At 41.0% G+C, this 11,899-nt stretch overlaps 1 protein-coding gene across 27 annotated transcripts in view; it reads left to right on the top strand.

Moving 5' to 3' along the window:
• The first annotated feature begins 292 nt into the window (after positions 1 to 292).
• Positions 293 to 11,899, top strand: part of NRCAM (neuronal cell adhesion molecule) — a 166,122-nt gene continuing 154,515 nt past the window's right edge. For 8 of the 27 annotated variants that reach the window (XM_037389672.1, XM_037389671.1, XM_037389696.1 and 5 more), the window contains exon 1: positions 295 to 440. The gene's annotated coding sequence lies outside the window, so the exon portion shown is untranslated. Of the gene's footprint in view, positions 441 to 491; positions 677 to 11,899 lie in introns of those variants that run through there. The other 19 variants (XM_037389658.1, XM_037389661.1, XM_037389662.1 and 16 more) reach the window with 4 other exon arrangements.

Here is an 11,899-nt window from a genome sequence, read left to right as displayed (position 1 = left end):
CGGAGGGAGGGAGGGAGGGAGGGAGGTGGGTGGGCAGCCGCCCCCGGCGGAGGACGTCTGTGGCTGGCCCCTTCCCCCGGCGGTGGCGCGGGGCGATGCCCAAGATGGAGCCCGCTCGCCGCCCCGCGACACCTCAGGTGTGAGGGACCCGCGCGGCTGTACCTCCGCCCCGCCCCGCCCTCGCCCGCTGGCCGCGCGCGCCCCGGCGCAGCTCGCGCAGACGCGCGCCTTCCCCGCCCCCCCGCACCCCCCCCACCCCCCCGCGGCGGGAGCGCGCCCCGCGGTGCGACGGGGGCGGGGGTGCCGGGGAGGTGATAGGCGCGGGAGCGCGCCTGCCTGGGCTCTTCTCGCTGTGCCGGCGAGCGGGCAGGAGGAAGGGGAGGGAGAGCGCGGCCGCGGGTCCCGCCGACCCTCTCCCCGCGGAGGGGCTGCAGCTTCCCGTGAGTACCGGCCTGGCCCTCCCCGTCCCCGCGCCACGCTTCAGGCTGCGGGAGCTGCCCCGCCCGCCGCACCGGCAGCCGGTGGCCGCCCCGACGGTGAGGAGCCACCCGCCCGCACCGCCTGGGCCGGGGCTCCTCCGTGGGTACGGGCGGGCGGGGCGCAGCGCGGGCTGGTCGCCGGGGCGCGGAGACCTTGTGCGGGCGACGCCGGCAGCCGCTTGATGAGGAGGCACCTGGTGAGGCCGCCCGGTGCGGCGGCGGCCGCTGCGGGGGGCTTTGTTGCGGCGGCCGGTGGGGACCTCCCGGGGGCGGGCGGGCCGGCTATAGCGCGTCGCAGCCGCGGAGCGTCGGAGCCGGGCCCGGGCCCGGTCGGAGACGCTCCGCGGCTGTGACGCGCCCACGTCCCTCAGCGGGTAGGTCGCCATTTCGTGCGCTGGCCGGCGGGGGCGAGGGCCCGGCGGGGGCGGTGGCGGGCGGCGTGTGCGGGAGGGAGCTGTCTGTGCTGAAGCGCCGGGATCCGCGTTTCGCCTTTTACACGTTTATTTATCAGCTGCTGCGCTTTTTTTTATTTAATTCCACCCCCCCACCCCCCCTCCTTTCTGCGCTTTGCTTCCTGCGGCGAGCCGCAACGCCGGTTTTGTTTAGGTATTAAAATAGCTGGAATGTGGCTGGATCCCGAGCTGTTCCTATTTGCCCTTGTTCTGCTTCCTCTCTCTTGATGGCGATTAACGCAGAAAATTGCCACCAAGTCTCAGCAGCAAAGACGCCTGCTCTTCCCTTAAAAAAGTAATCGCTAACTAAACCTTCAGCAACCGCTGAACTCGGCATAGATGGGTTAGTTTTGAAGTCTGAAATGTGTTTAAACCAAGGCTTCGGAGTCTTAAGTGTAAACAGTACCTGATTAATAATGGCAAGCTGTTTAAATATTTACGATCATAGTGTGTTTCAGCACAGTCAGTACGGCTGCTGATATTGACAAGTAATCTGTGAAAGGAATACTGCTTCTTGGCTGTCTGTATAGTTAGGTAAAACAATGGAAAATGTGATATGTAATTCTGCAATGGGACCTATAGATCATGATACAGCGTTCTTTTATCCATAAGGTCCAGCTTTTCGTCATTTAAAGAAGCCAATATTAACCACCTGGGTTTCTGTTTTTCTAATTTTCCCTGTCTTTGTATATTTCTTTATTTCTGAGTATTAAAATAAATTTTGATTCTTAATTAAGTATATTACAGAAAAGGTAGATGAAACCTGAAAACTTGATTGTGTGTAACAGGTGCGCTATTAATAATTTCAGCTTCTTCCATAATTTAATATAATAGATGTGGTAATTTATGGATAGTAGTTATATGGGACTGTGCGTAGAATAAGTCACTGTACAACATCAGAAGGCATCTGGACTTTAAGTTTTGAGAGCAGCGTATATACCAGGAGATGCATCTTTGGTATAGTGCTATATATATATACCAATATATATATGCTGGTATTCTTTGGCAAAGAATTGGCTGGAAAGAGAAGGATACTGTAGTATTACAGACTATCTCAAAGGACCTACAAGTCAGAAACCTGACATGCAGGTGCAGCATATTTATAATATTTGTCTAACCTGTTTGTTATTGCCACTTGTATGATTACACCTCAGACATTTGTTAAGTTGATGGTTGTCCTTAGTTTTGAATAGGAATTGCACAGCAAGTGACCAGAGTTGCTAAAAAGCTTGATACTAAAGTCTGTAAAAGTTACTTGAATTTCAAAGTACTGTGAAATTCACTTGGGTGTCTAAAATTAGTTCTCAGACTGTATCAATACGGAATTGGGAAGGTGTTGTATTGTGAGAGTATTGAATGTAGAGAAGCAAAACCAGAAAACTACTTGACGTTGACAGAACTCAGGATCCATTGAATGAATTCACATTCTGGATTGTGCAAAGGCAACGTAGCTCAGGGAAAACTGTACCGCTGTGTGACTACATCAGATGATGGGGTACTGTGTACCAGCTGGTGTTAATGATGGAGCTAAAACCCTCTTCGCAACTTGCAGAATAAATCCACGATTAATTATACTCATATTGGTATCTTAGTTCTGTAGTCTTACTGGTCATGGTAAAAATACTCAAAAGTCATAATGCTCAAGGTGAATGAGATCACCAGAATATGAGCCTTAGTTATCGTTCCTTATCTTCTTGCAGCAAGCATAATATAGAGCATGTATACCACAGCTTGTTTGATAAGAAGGGTTGTAATCAGAAAATTTGGCTTTTTAAAATGGTCTTTATTTTCAGAAAATGAAATAACAAATCCAGTAGATGCTTACTGTTACCTTCTGTTAGTTTGTTGTGCTTTGGTGTTCCTCTCTGGTACTCTGCCATCACTCTGGTGGTGGCAGAAGCTTTAGTAACCAAGTTACAGTTTTGGAGGGTTAATGAAGTGTGTCTCTGACAGATTTTATTGGTTTGAGGATTCCAATTTCAAGTCCGGAAAAGGTAATGCTAGTCTCCCCATTCTTCCTGCTGTAGGGGAATGACTCTATATGGTATCTGGACGTAACATATAATATGTTAAGGGTTTGGGCATATATTATGTTAGTAGATTATTGCACAGCTCAAATAACTCAATCAGCCTAAAAATTAGATCTCTTTTGCCTGCGGCTGTGGAATTGCTGTTAGTCTGTAGTTTCATTCATTTGTCCCAAATCACCTTGAACTCTGATTACTTTACCTTCTAGTGTATTGAAATAGTACAGTAAAGCTGGGCTATTCAGTGTTCACTGGATATGTTACTATTGTTACATGTTATGAACAGAGTTGGTAAAACGGGAAGCCATAGAGAGAAATGTATCTGCGTAATGTAAGCTGAGGGAATAATGTAGGAGGTTGTCTGCTGGGCAATATGCAATGAATTTGATTTTGCCTTTCTGAGTGGGCTGATAGTATTCAAAAAATTCAGTTATACTTTCTACGCAGTGATAATCTGTTGCATTTTAAATTGGTAAGTATGTGTATTGCCTATTCAGTTTAGTATTAAAGATACTGTAACTTACGCATTTATTAATAGTCTTGTAAATATAATGTTAAGGGAATTTGTAAAGAGTTAATCTCCAATAAGAAGATTAACATGATGCACCATAAGTTTTGTCCTGCCATTTGTTAACCAGGAAAGGATAGTTGCAAGCTAGCTGTATTGCTAGCTTCTGAGCTTATTCTGAGCTACTGGAGGCTGGCTGAGCTTTCAGTTATTTACCTCAATAGAAAACTGAAAGGGAAAAAGTGAACAAAGGAGGTCTGTTTTGCCTGTCCCACTTGCTGGGCTGTTGTCTTTGCCCTTTTCAGTGAAGGAGGGGGTAGAGCTGGGTCAAAGTTGAAGAACACTGAAAAGGAATTCAAGTCTTATATTGAAATCTGAATGATAGCTTAGTTTGAGTACCGAATGCATTTGTTTGAATTGATTTTTTTTCTATCTGTGGCAGCTTTAACTGACAGATGGTGATGGACTGGCATATAGACTGCTAGAAGGTACAGCTAGATATGTGTTTAGACCCCGATTAAGATGCTCAGTAAACAAGTACATATCTGATGAGACTTTCAGTACTGGAGATACTGATGCTAGACACTGTGCGACACACTAGACATTTGATTGTGTGAATTAAGGGCAGACCTTTGCAGCTGGCATACATTCAGACTTACTTGTCTGGCCTAATTGCATTGCAAATACTCCTCTGGATTGCTCTTTAGCTTCTCCCTTCTAGTAAATGTTGAATAAGTACAGAAATGTTCATCTGGATCCTCTATTAGCTGTTGTTAAGAAGCTTTCAATTTTTTTTTCTTTTGCTCTATGAATCAGGATAAATGTATCTTAGTATTCATTTTGTGAATACACTGTTTTCCTACACTGTTTCAGTTTTGAAATGGCTCAATTCATAATGTCATTACAGCTTTCCCCTTGTTAACTTTTTAGCATGGAAGCGTAACAGCTTGAATTATAAAATGTTTCTGTAAGAGCTCACAGTACCCCCATTCTACTTTAAGCAACTAAACTTTATATAAAAAGCAGCATTTCACGCAGAGCATCTCAGATGCACAAAAATAGCCAAGCAAGGAAAAAAAGAGCCAGTTCAGCTTATGTAGACGTGATAACTTTAAAAAACAGCCACATTAGAAAGGAACTAGCTGTCTAAATCATCAACTAAATCAGACAGAATCAGTACAAACGTAGTCTCTCTGAATTCTGTAAATACTCATGTAAGACTGCTGAATTTGGATGTATCTCAGTGGGAATACAGTTGTCCTAATACTTCGTCTGCACCGTTAGGTATATATGACCTTTTAATTTCCTCTGGTTTAAAGTAAATTGTTACTGTTTAACAGCTTGTCTGAGGAAAACATCCATAACTTCCTGGTTGTATGAGTTAGTCTTTGGCCACTAATTAGGCTTTTCCAGACAGCTACCCAAAATATTAACATACCATTTTCCTTTACACTGTTATCTCAGTGAGGAGCTTACAGTGTTTATACATATTTTCTTTGTCTTTCTGATGTGTGACTGTCACTTCTAACTTCCTCTTTTCTGTGTTTTCAGTGTTGTTGCATTTGTCCAACTTGATTCTGAGGGTTCATATAGAGGAGTTGCCTTTACGTTGTCACAATGCTGTAGGGCTCTGTGTGTGTCTGTGTGTACGCAAAGGCATTGTATATAATCAATTAGTGCAAAAGACAGCTTTGTACAAGATTTGGAGTCAGGGAACAGTTCTGCTGGTGGAGAATGATACTATGGAGTTAACTGACCAATGCATAGGCACTGGCTAAGGGAAGTTTTCCTGCTGAATACTGCAATGTGGGCAGGGTAGTAGAAATGAACAAAATTCAAAGAAAGGAGATAATGAATTATGCCCAAAAAAAAAAAAAAAAAAAATCCATGAGGAGAACCACTGTACAAGGAGAAGGATGAAGAACAAAATGTATTACTGACTTTTGCATGAGAAAGAAGTGGTGGAAGTGAGGGAGTTGGGAACAAAATTTACTGGAAATCTTAAAAGAGAAAAGGCAACAGTCTTGGGGGTTCTGAGTAGAATAGATTGAGAGGGAATGTATATACAACTCATGCATAAAAGTGTGGGATGAAGCAGGGGATAGCTCCTTGGTGTGAGGTGGGAAGTGCAACCAGTCTTGAGGGAGGGAAGAATTTTGAAGAGCATGTCAAAAGCAGGGAAATGCGTTACTTGAAGGGGAGCAGAAAAAGAAAAACGAGAATTTGTCTTACTGTTGGTGAAGGGTTGAGGGATTTTTTGCTAGGAATTATCAAATCAGGCAATTTGAAGGAAAATGTTACATACCCCTGTTATCTTCAAGGCATATTCCCTGACATTTAAAGGGCATTTCAAGAGTATTTAAAAATTCAGTGTTGTTCATCAGTAGGCTTTTACACTACAAGTTACCTTTGGTAACAGGATAGACTGTCCTCTTCACTACTACTCCAGTGTTAAAGAAGGACTAAAAAGTGGGGTTTTCTGCCACTGTTCACCTCTCTATGGGAATCAAAATGCTGGAGGTGCTTGACATGCCTTCTTCATTACAATTTTCAAGTGATACCAGGAAGTGGTAAACTTGGCAGTGGTTATTCGTTTGGTTGGATAAACAGTGACTTGGTTTAATGACGTGGTTACTGCTGCTCATGAGTAGGCTGGAATCTGTAGGTCCCTCCAGCAAACCCTCCCAACCTGTAGACGGATGTTGTAGTATCCGGACAAACTAAATATACAGTAGGAAGCTTAATTCCCTTGAGTTGCTGCTCTTTTCTTGAAGATGAAAGGTGTTTTTTTGGTTTTCAGCTCAGCTGAATTTGGTAGTTTTGTTGCAACTCTTCCATGGCCACAAACAAAGCCTGGTTCTCACCTTGGGTGAGATGAGATGTTAATAGTTTGTGCTAGCTGTTTTACTGTTTTTTAATCTGTTCTGTCTAGATATTCTTACTGAAGCTCACAAAAGGGAGCTGTATTTCTTTTCCTTTCCCATCCTTGCAAAACTGTCCACGATTTGAGTTCAAGTTTACAAAAGGGGAGCTGTGCATAAAAAGAGAAAAGAACAGAAATGGAGTTTTTGCATGCAGTTTTGGTTGGACAAACTGAGGCCTCTAGTCATTCTTGAGTCCTGAAGCAGTAAGTTTTGTGTTCTGGGCCCAGCTGCTGTGAAGAATGGTGTTCTCCATGGATGGTGAGCATTTTCAGTTATGAGCAATGTAATGGTTCCACTGTGACGAGGTTTTGTTGTTGTTAAATCTGTTCAGGACATAATGGCAACCTGTTTTCCACATTGTGGATTGAGTTCTGAGTAACATTAACAGCTGGAGTTGGGATTGTGATGCATCAGTATTGCAGTGATCAAATCTGGAAGTCGGGAAAACAAGAGCCCTTGTGACTGGAGGTATTGGACGGGGTATGGTCTTTTCACCAGATGTAAAGAAGACCTGCTTCCATTTAACACCATTTCTTATTTATAGTGTATTTCACAGACACCAAAAGATAGGGAATATCTTGGCAATGAAGCTGGAAGGAGGAGCATATGTTCTTGAGGCTGTTGCAGAGAATCCAGTCTTCTGAGCTTCTCTTTCAGTGGCAGGTGCCATTATTCTTCCCTAGGCATAGGTTTGATTAGGCCATGGAACAGATAAGAACTATTATCACTCTTACTGCAGTCCAGTCCAATTAATACTGTAAGGGTGTTTGTAACATCAGTGGGTGTGTGAAGGAACCACCCTTCATGTTGGAGCTGTGTGTACCTTAGGTATAATTCAGCTTGCTTTTGTCTACTCATGAGCTGGTTTTTGGTTAGACATCTAAACCAACCAACAAATCTGATGTCAGTGTTCTGCATACCAAGTGTATTTTGAATACTCCTGAAGTTTGTCTGTGTGGTTTATACGTCATCTAATGTCTTTAAAAGCATCACATAATGAAGGAAAGAGGATTCCACCTACTGCTTCTCTGAGATTGAAGGCATAGAGCTGGGAAAACAGTTTTCTGTAACTTTTTGCTGGATATATAATACAAAGCACATATGGAAGCTGCATGACTGCTCCCCTGTTACATGGGCTAACATGTGGCTGTCACAGGAGCAGCACTAATAACTGGACTACAGACCCTGGTCCATCCTTACTGGATGTTTTTATCTATATCTATCTTGCATGATATACAAAATCGTAGAAGTTTCTATATTTTACAGCTCTGACACCTTTCATGTGCAAATAGTCTTTTAAATATCTCGTTTTTTCCCTCAAAAGCATTTCATGTATTTATGGAACTTGGAGTCTAGTAGCCAGCATTTCAGTGTATTACAGGGTGTAACATCTTTTCCCAGCCAATATCAAACATCTAATATCAATATAAATTGAAACTTCAGGTGTTATTATAGGGAATTTTGGAAAGTTTTCTGCTTTCTTGTAGTTTGGGCAAAATGAGGAGCATCTTAAATTATCTGCTAGCTATTTCTGCATGATAAAGTTGAATCACAGAACAGTCGGGGTTGGAAGGGACCTCTGAAGATCCAGTCCAAGCCCCGGCGAAAGCAGGTTCACCTAGAGCAGGTTGCAGAGAGTCACATACGTCCAGATGGGTTTTAAATATCTCCAGAGAAGAATACTCTGCAGCCTCTGTGGACAGCTTGTTCAGAGCTCTGTTACCCTCAAGGTAAAGAAGTTCTTGCCCATGCTCAGTTGAAATTGCCTGTTTCTGTCCATTGCTACTTGTCTTGTCGCTGGGACCCGCTGAAAAGAGCCTGGCCCCATCCTCTTGACACTCGCCCTTAACATATTTTTACACTTTGACAAGATGAAGTATAAGCAATTACATAACTGGAAAGCAAGCCAGCCCAGGTGACTAAAAGCTAAATTATCTGTTAGACCTCGTAGGTGGTAGTTGTATGAAGTACACTTTTAACTTAAAAAAGATAAAACATGTGGGAACATACAAAGGTGAGTGTGACCACGAGAGGGCAGACACATTGTTCAATGACTCCAAACCAAAATCCTTAGAAAAAAGACTGCCTGTGGCTGTAAAAATACGGGGGGTAACGACTGAATAAGTAACACAGTATCGATATACAGAATTTCATACACTGAAAAATATAATACTATTTAGTGTTTAAGATGAAAGTAAATATGTCTGCTTAGAACTCCTCTGTGGTTTTGTATTTCTACAGTGGAAGTCACAACAGTTCATCAGATCATGTAGTTTGACTTGTAAATAGTGAGTTGTTAAACTTAACCCATTTACCTTTATATTGAGTCCAGTAATTTTAATTCAAGCATGTTTTCCAGGACCATGTCCATCTTCATTTGAAAATGAAAAATGCACTCTTTTAATAGTTTCTTTCTTGTAGTTAAAGAATAACTTAATTCTGTCTGAATTAAAGCTCATGTTTTCATAAAGACCCCCCAGCATTTACATATTCTTCTTTTCCTTTTTATTATTAATAATATTTGTGTGCTTTAAAGCATGTAATTTTGCTCTTCGGTGTGTAATGGAAAATAAACGTTATGGGCCTAAAATTAAATACTTCAATAAAGTAGCCTTTTTCAGGAATTCTGTACTGTTGTTTTTAGTGAAAGATTATGTTGAGTAATTTTTATTTAGCTTTCTTGCTAGGAATGTAGGTGCTTAATTAAAGCATATCCTGTGTTGGCTTTTACTGTTCATGCATCATCTCAAGATACAGTGGTAGTGTCTTTATTTTCCTCAAAAACTCTCTTAGAAAGGAAAGCAAAGTCTTTATCCCATTGTTTCAAAGTCACAGTATTCTTTAGAGGCAAGTCTTAAGAGCTTTGGTTGCCCCCTGGGGGTCTCAATTCTACCAGTTGTGCTGCAGTGAAGCATCATCAAAATAGCCTTAAATGCTGGCCCAGATTTCCCATTTCCCCACTGTTGTTTTCAGCAGGCAAGGTTACCTTAACAGCAGGATTTCTGGAGAAGTCCTTTGTAAAATGGTTTGCAGGTATCATCCCCAAAATTTGTATCTGTGGGAATTTCTCCAGGTTCTGAAGTTGTATATTCCTCTTCACAACCTTCGTGCTCCCATGGCATTGAAATATGGGCGTAGATTTCTCATTGCATCCTGGGAAATACACCAGCAGAATTGAGAGCAGTATCACAGGAATTAATGATTTATTAGGATTTGTATCTTCATAGTTCACTTGGCAAATGTGTATGAGCTCCCTGCCCCCCTCCCCCCCCCCCCCCCCCCGATGTCTAGAAGCATAGAAACATCTGAAAATAAACCTCAGTTGCTCTTAATTGTTGGTTGATTTTTGCATCTGGGTTTTTGAAAATTTCAGTTAAAGTCATAAGACTTGATAACTCTACAAGGGCTGAATTCTGTCCCTTTAATACAGTGACATAAACACAACTGTAGAGAACACATGCAATAGCTGTATTCTGTTGGTAGTTAATGCAAAAGTCGGCATTAGTAGGAAGATTGGCCTTTATGTTCATTATATTGTATAGATGCTTACAAGTGTTTTCTTTTCTCTCCCGAGGTAAAAGCTGTCATAGAAGAGTCAGAGATCTCTGTGAGTCCCATGCCCGGCTTAGTTTAGGTGACATGATATTGAAAAACACACCAACAGTTGCAAACCATACTCATGACAAAGAAGTTTCACACAGCAAGCTAAAGTAAATAAATACCATTGGTTTTATTATTGTAGATAGGAAAGTTCAAATTGGACATTAATATCTAGCTTCCTGTTTTGACTGCTAATAAAAAGACATATTAATTAGAATGGAAGAGATAAGAGTAAGAAAGTGCTGAAACCAGAATTAAGTGTGAAGATAACAAAATAAGGGAGACAGAGCAAACATTAGAGGTCTATTTAATTATATGCAAACAGCTACTATCAGAATAGAATGATGATTTCTTGTTTACTAAGAGAAAACCTCGAGCTATTTTAGTGAATAGTAATGACTGTGAAGTATTGTCTGAAATGGCAAAGAATTAAGTAAAAAAAAAAACCATAGTGAAAAAAAAAAATTGGTTGTAAGATTCTCCTTATAAATACTGCACGTCTGTTCCTTGTCTTGCTGCTCACAAGTGGGAAAATGACCTTTCACTGGTGGCATGTTGATCTAGGCTCCAGTGATTACTCCCCAGACTAGAACACACACACAGACACGCACACACACACGTTCTGAATTGTGATAGAATGCCGAAATGAAATAGCAAGTTAGTACAAGCACATATTTCTCTGAAGATGCAAAATAATGCTGATCCCTAAAGTTGAGTGCCTGACTTATCCTGGATAGTAAAGGATAGTGTGAGACATCTGCTTCTGAAAGCATGTCTATAAAAATAGTTGAATATTTGCTTTTATTAATGGGATGTTTTATCTATGGTTGTGGGAAATTATAATTCACTATGGTAAGCTAATGCACTACTTTGACTAATATTTGATGGTTTTCAAAAATAGAACTCGGGATTAGTGGAATTATGAATTTGCATTTCATAATGAATTATTTGATTATAATTAGATTAATTTCCCCCAGTTTCAATATTAAATTAGTTTTATAATTAACAAAAGAAGGAACTAAATTGATGTTGTGTTAGCCTTGCCTTGAAATAAGACTTGGAATTCAAACCACTTTATGTACTGTTAAATATATTGCTGTTCGTCATTAAATATTATCTATCAAAATTAGAGCTATTGGTAATTTTTAACACTAAATATCGCTGGACAAACCCACCCATCACTTTTCTGATAGAATACAAAATGTAACTCAACCTTTGTAATGTAATTCAATTTCTGAACACTAGTTCTCAAACAAAGACTTGCACAGTCTGTGAGTAGGACCCAGAAGAACAACATTTTTTAGGTCCCTTGTCTTCTTTATCCCTCCATTGCTGTTTCTACCATCCTGTGGTAGACTTTCAAATACCTGCTATTAAGGCACAGGCAAGTAATTAGTATGTAAATCTTATTTTGAATGCATTGTGTAATAAATAGTAGGCACAATACTGTAAAACAAAACTTAAATGTTCCTTTTAAGAAGGCTTACATAAATGTAATTAGACAGACTTTTGAAGTAAGTATCTTAAAACCTTTGTTTGTTGTATAATGACCTCGTGAGTTTTCATACAAAATTATTTTCTAAATTTTGTGTGTTCTTTGAGGCAGTGGTTATCTGTTCAAACACTACCAGTCCTAATGAGATTGTAATTTATGATTACAGCTTTTAGACACAATTAATGGGTACAATGCAGTTCGGTTTTTTAACTTTACATTTTTAAAGAATATTAAAGCTTGCTCCACTAAATACATTGACACTGGTCAGAAAAATATTATTATTTTGCTGTCCAGTACTACAGTTTAAGAACGGTGTGTGAAAGGACATGTTTGTTGTAAGTAGTCTACTTTCAGAAGTATTCCATGTAGCGTACCTCACTCATCAAAAGTTTTCTTTGCTATTAATGAAGCTGG

This window comes from Falco rusticolus, chromosome 5 (assembly GCF_015220075.1).
Source record: "Falco rusticolus isolate bFalRus1 chromosome 5, bFalRus1.pri, whole genome shotgun sequence".
NCBI lineage: Eukaryota > Metazoa > Chordata > Aves > Falconiformes > Falconidae > Falco > Falco rusticolus.
This window is presented reverse-complemented; position numbering and strand designations above follow the sequence as displayed.